The 6882-nt window shown below is 37.0% G+C and overlaps 1 protein-coding gene and 1 pseudogene across 1 annotated transcript in view; one reads left to right on the forward strand and one right to left on the reverse strand.

The window, feature by feature from the left end:
- Positions 1-5295, reverse strand: part of BBS4 (Bardet-Biedl syndrome 4) — a 40783-nt gene extending 35488 nt beyond the window's left edge. Inside the window, exon 1 of the mRNA XM_012640654.1 lies at positions 5249-5295. The gene's annotated coding sequence lies outside the window, so the exon portion shown is untranslated. The remainder of the gene's footprint in view (positions 1-5248) is intronic.
- Positions 2479-3487, forward strand: LOC105807235 (annotated as a pseudogene).
- Positions 5296-6882: the final 1587 nt, after the last annotated feature.

Genomic DNA, 6882 nt, shown 5'->3' on the forward strand with positions numbered 1-6882 from the left:
TGGATTGTAGACTAAAATAGGTCACATCTAAATTACCTTCTAACTCTAAAATTCTATATACACGAGAACCAAAACTAGCAAAAGGAAAAGATTAATTAAGTTAAAAGCATGCATAGTATCTATGAAATCACTCCTGGGAACCAAATATACAGACAGTAATTAGTCTGTAGAAGAAATTGTGATATATGGCATAGGAAATGGCATATTTCCAGAATATGTATAACATTCCCAATTTCTACAAGCTTTAAATTCTTTAAGAATTACATATATAAAAATACTCTAAGGAAAATAACCCAGGGCCGGGCGCAGTGGCTCACGCCTGTAATCCCAGCACTTTGGGAAGTCAAGGTGAGAGAGGTGTTCTATTCCAATGGTTTCTCATTATATTCATGTGCCAGTACCACACTATTTTAATTATAGAGACTTATAGTATTTTTAATATCTGTTAGAGAAAATTATGAACTTTATGCCAGTAAATCTGACAACTAGATGAAATTGAAAAGTTCCTTGAAAGACACGAACTACTACAGTTAAATCAAGAAGAAACAGATAATCTGTTTAGCCCTCCATCTAATAAAGAAACTACATTTATAGTTGAAAACATTTCTACAAAGAAAACTTCAGGCCCAGATGGCTTCACTGATACATTCTAATAAATATTTAAGGAAGAAGGTAGTTCAATCCTACACAAACTCTTCCAGGAAATTAAAGAGGAGAGAATATTTCCTAAATCATTTATGAGGTCAGCATTACCCCAAAATCAAAAACAAAGACATTATAAGAAAATAAAACTATACACCATATCCTTCATGAACATTGATGTAAATGTTCTTAATAAATTTAGCAATCAAATCCAATAATATAGACCGGTCCCAGTGGCTCATGCCTGTAATCCCAGCACTTTGGGAGGTCAAGATGAGAGAATCACTTGAGGCCAGGAGTTCGAGACCAGCCAGAGCAACACGGCAAGACCCTGTCTCTACAACAACAACAACAAAAACCCATCCATTAATATATAAAAAATACATCACAACTGAGTGGAGTTTATCCCAGGAAGGCAAGCTGGTTCACTATTCCAAAATTGACCGGTGTAATTCACCATATCATTAGATTAAACAAGAAAAACCGATCATCTCAATAGACATAGAAAAAGTATTTGACAAAATTCAATATCTATTCATGGTAAAAAGTTATCAGCAAACCTAGGAATAGAAGAGAACTTCCTCAACCTAATGGAGGGCATTTTATACAAAATCTACAGCCAACATCATAGTTAATGGTGACAAAAAAAAATGTTCTTTGTGAATAAGATTCTCGCCACTTCCACTCAACAACATATTAGAGATCCTATGAAGTACAATTAGTTTTTTTTAAAAAAAGTAAAAGACATACAGATCAGAAATGAAGAAATGAAATGATCTCTATTCACACGTGACATAACTATCTACATTTTATTTTTGTTTGTTTGTAGGTTATACTCTGGATCTTTTAGGTGCTATGTCATCACCTTGCACAACTCCAAAGGCCTTGTTTATATTATAGTCATTGTATTCTACATGATACTCCTGGCACTTTGCAATAGTGGAATTGCAATTTGCGAAATGGTTGCCCAAAAGGCAATGCAATCTTGAGCTGGACTAACAGAAACAAAAGATCCAGATGAAGAGATATTATCTTCCAGATATTTCACTTGGCCCTATTCACACCATACCTGGAATATTCTATTTAGTTCTGAACTCTATACTTCCAAGAGGGACACCAAATTTTACCAGAAAGCCAAGGCAATTATAGCAAACGAACACTAAATATCTCACATAAAAAAAGAGTTGAAGCAGCTGGAAATATTTAACCTTCAGAAGAAAGGACCTGGGGAGAAATCGTTATACTTTAATTATTTGTTTATATTTTATATGCCCTGAAGATTGTCAATTCCCCGAGGGAAGAATCCAAGCCCTGTTTACCTTTGTATTCCCAATATCTATCATTAGGCCAGGCGCGGTGGCTCACGCCTGTAATCCTAGCACTCTGGGAGGCCGAGGCGGGTGGATCGCTCAAGGTCAGGAGTTTGAGACCAATACCTATCATTACCAGTCCCGGAACATGGTCAGTACTTACATATATGAGGAGTTCAAAAACAGAAAAAATTAAACTTTAATAACAGAAATCACAAAGTAGTTGCCCCAGGATGCAGAAGGGAGAAAAAATTGATTAAAGGGGCACAATAACACTGTTAAAGTTTACAACATATCAAATGTGCCCTTTTTCCCCAATGCTATAAAATTTGTATCTCATTAACCTGAATTGGGTATGGATCATCTCTTGATTGGTATACAATCCTCTCCTGGACCTGGAGTCAATGGAACCACAGAATTTGACTCTAGAGGAAGGGTGGAATGAATATTGAAGAGACAATCACAATACATGCTCACCTCACTAACTAGCCAAATCACCCTAGTGATTAAATGAAGTAACAGAGATATGTCCGTTAGCTTACTGCTTTCTGCCCTCAGATGCTGCAAGGAAACATCGTTAGTCTCTCTTCCCACTGCTGTCATATCTAAGTCAAAGTCTCCTAAAGAGCCCAAATAGCTGCAGAAGTTCTTTATCAGAAGGTTGAGCTTTGAAACAACTGATGAGAGTCTGAGGAGCCATTCTGAACAATGGGGAACACTCACAGACTCTGTGGTAACGAGAGATCCAAACACTGAGCGCTGCGAGGGCTTTGCGTTTGTCACATATGCCACTGTGGAGGAGGTGGAAGCAGCAATGAATGCAAGACCACACAAGGTGGATGGAAGAGTTGTGGAACCAAAGAGAGCTGTCTCTGGGAGAAGATTCTCAAAGACCAGGTGCCCACTTAACTCTGAAAAAGATCTTTGTTGGTGGCATTAAAGAAGATACTGGAGAACACCACCTAAGACACAGTTTGGGAAAACTGAAGTGATTCAAATCATGACTGAGGCAGTGGCCAGAAGAGGGGCTTTCCTTTTGTAACCTTTGATGACCATGATTCTGTGGACAAGACTGTCATTCAGAAATAGCATACCATGAATAGCCACAACTGTGAAGTAAGGAAAGCCCTGTCAAAGCAAGAGATGGCTAGTGCTTCAGCCAGCCAAAGAGGTTGAAGTGGTTCTGGAAACTTTGGTGGTGGTTGTGGAGGAAACTTCAGTGGTCACTGTGGCTTTGGTGGCAGCCATGGTGGTGGTGGACATGGTGGCAGTAGGGGTGGCTACAATGGATTTGGCAATGATGGAAACAATTTTGGAGCTGGTGGAAGCTACAATGATTTTGGCAATTACAACAATCTTCAAATTTTGGATTCATAAAGGCAGGAAATTTTGGAGGCAGAAGCTCTGGCCCGTATGGTAGTGGAGGCCAATACTTTGCCAAACCACGAAACCAAGGTGGCTATCATGGTTCTAGTAGCAGCAGTAGCTATGGCAGTGGCAGAAAATTTTTATTACTCTCAGAAAACAAAGCTTAGCAGAAGAGGGGAGCCAGAGAAGTGACAGGGAAGCTTCAGATTACAACAAATTTGTGAACTCAGCCAACCACAGTGGTGACAGGGCCTAGCTGCTACAAAGACAATGTTTTAGACAATACTCATGTGTATGGGCAAAACACTTGAGGACCGTATGTGTGACTAATTGTATAACAGGTTATTTTAGTTTCTGTTCTGTGGAAAGTGTAAAGCATTCCAACAAAGGAATGCACATTTTTTCTTTTTTGCACCCATGCTATTGATTGCTAAATGTAACGGTCTGATCAAGATGCTGAATAATGTGTCTTTTTAAATGTAAATAAATAAATGAAGTAACAGATATCACAGTAAGATGATTCTCATGTCCAGAAATGATATAAAGAATATTAGAAATTATGTTAGATATTGGCAGGATTACATTGGATTTTACAAATAATCTAAATTAGAGATGTACAGCTCTTTCCTGAAAAACTCTTTGTAAAATAAATTTCTGAAAGGCAATCATATTTTCCAACAACTTCCAATATAATTTCAAAGAGTGACAGAAATGCTCTAAGTAAACTAAACAATTTATTGACAAAATCAACTTTCAGATTCTTAGCACATAATAGGAAAACACATGCTGCAAAAGAATATAGAGTCTGGCAACTATAACTCACGTATGCAAATAAGAACTACAGGCCAGGCGCGGTGGCTCACACCTGTAATCCTAGCACTCTGGGAGGCCGAGGCGGGCGGATTGTTTGAGCTCAGGAGTTCGAAACCAGCCTGAGCAAGAGCGAGACCCCGTCTCTACTAAAAATAGAAAGAAATTAATTGGACAACTAAAAATACATAGAAAAAAATTAGCCGGACATGGTGCCACATGCCTGTAGTCCCAGCTACTCGGGAGGCTGAGGCAGTAGGATCGCTTGAGCCCAGGAGTTTGAGGTTGCTGTGAGCTAGGCTGACGCCACGGCACTCTAGCCCGGGCAACACAGTGAGATTTTGTCTCAAAAAAAAAAAAAAGAACTACATACATGACCCTGAGCAAGTCATGCCCCTTCCAATCACGCCGGTTTCTTCAACTAAAAATAATTAATTAACAATAGAAGAAAAGAAAAAAATAATAGATGAATGAATGAATGTCTCTTCACTAAAGACCTAGTTCAGATATTTTTCTAATGCCTGGTGAGTAGCAAGGACACTCAATCCATCAGACATAGGAGAATATCCAATATAGTCACCTACAATCTGATGCAAACGCTCCTAAGACTTTATAGGTTAGCAAATGAAGGAATCCTATTCCTCTAAATAAAATATATATCATATCTCTATCAGATTATAAAATGCAGCTCTTTACAGTTTAGGTCTTCACCTAGTTAGGTTGCCCAGTCTCAATTTTTATAAATTCTCACAATTATTTAACATACACATGAGATTATCTGAGCTGTGATTTGTACTATGGGAACTTCACAGAGTGGTTTTCCCCCAAGTAGAAAATTAGTACACCTTTACATGATAATTGAACCTCATCTAAATACTTTTACAGGTCAAACCAACCTCCTAATATCCAACAATACTATAAAATAAAAGCAAGATGTGACAGAACATTTAGACTATCAATGCTTTTCCCAGTGGTCACTTTTTTTTTTTTTTGATGCCCAAATAGGAACTTGAACCCTGGATTCTCAGTTAAAAAGCTCTAATGCATACAGAATGTGAAAAGAACTGGGACAGAGAAACCTGTGCAAATGCACACATACAGTGAAATTGCATACAGACCTTTTTTTGGCCGGGGCTTTTGAAGTTCAGCAGATGCAGGAAATTGAGTTCTCTGAAATGAAAGAAGTTGTCTATATTAAAGCACCCTAATATACCTTGCTAACTTGAAGCATTCAAATAATAAGAATAATCAGTAGCTCACCAATCATGCAATTAATCCATTAAATGAATACTAGTCCAAAGAATTATTTTGAATATAGTTTAAAATCAAATTCCAAGTCATACTTTTGCTATCCAAACTATTAACACATACTTATGATGTGCATTATAATGCACAAATAATTATATAGTAAAATGTGCACAAATAAATGTAATAAGTTCTTAGACACTTCATATTAGTATTATACTTAATGCTGTACTTCTCAGCAGCCAAACCAAAAAAGCAATGACTATTTGATAAAAAGAAGCTTCTGAGGTCATCTATACAGAAATTGTCTAGCACTCAATTCTAAGAGGGACATGGTATACTATTTTACACTATAACTTTGTAAAAAAACCTTCAAATGAATTTTTCTTAGAACAATCTCCTATGTTATATATAATATGCTAAGATACAAGCAAAAATAACAGCTTAAAATTTTCTAGACGAAAACCCTAACGATTAGAGACATTCTGAATATGCAACAAATCCTGTCCAGGTCAAATGAAAATAAATATACACTTAGATACATCATAGGGAACTGCAACAGAAACAATAAGAAGTTTTTTAAAGCAGCCAAAGAAAAAAAATCACCATATTACCAAGGAAGAAAGGACAATTAGACTGACAGCTGACTCCTCCACAATTAAAAATGTAAGACAATTAACATCACATTAAGACATCACAAGAATTACTCCAAATGTCAGGTATTAAATAAAATGTCAAATCCAGCCTGTTTTTATATGGTCCACAAGAATGATTTTTACATTTTTAAATGGTTAAAAAAAATTTTTGAATAATATTTTTAACCCATGGAAATCATATGAGTCAAACTTTGGTGTCTATAAAAAAAATTTATCAGAACACAGCCACATCCATATGTTTGTATGTTGTCTACGGTTGCTTCTGCACTACCACGGCATAGTGGAGCAGCTGTAACAGAGACTGACTGTATAGTCCACAAAGCCCAAAATATTTACTATCTGAACGTTTACAAAAAAAAACCCGCCAAATTCTGATCTAGATTCTCACACCCATCAAAACCAACTTTCAACAACAAAGGCAAATTTAAAAGACTTTCAGAATTTAAGAGTTTTTAGATTTTCACTAAATAAACTTTTAATGGATGTACATTAGGACAGCGGTCCCCAACCTTTTTGGCACCAGGGACTGGTCTCATGGAAGAAAATTCTTCAACGGGCCACGGACAAGGGGGTGGGGAAATGGTTTCAGGATGATTCAAGCGCATTACATTTATTGTGCACTTTATTTCTATTACGATTACATTGTAACACATAATGAAATAATGGTACAATTCACCATAATGGTACCAATTCACCAGAATTAGTAGGAGCCCTGAGCTTGTTTTCCTGCAACTAGACAGTTCCATCTGGGGGTGATGGGAGACAGTGACACCAAAGTGTGTTGCTTATGTCCAGGCTACTCCATAATCTCTTTTTTAAATTTATTTTCCAGGCCGGGAGTGGTAGCTCAC

Source organism: Propithecus coquereli, unplaced genomic scaffold (assembly GCF_000956105.1).
Source record: "Propithecus coquereli isolate 6110/MARCELLA unplaced genomic scaffold, Pcoq_1.0 Scaffold155, whole genome shotgun sequence".
NCBI lineage: Eukaryota > Metazoa > Chordata > Mammalia > Primates > Indriidae > Propithecus > Propithecus coquereli.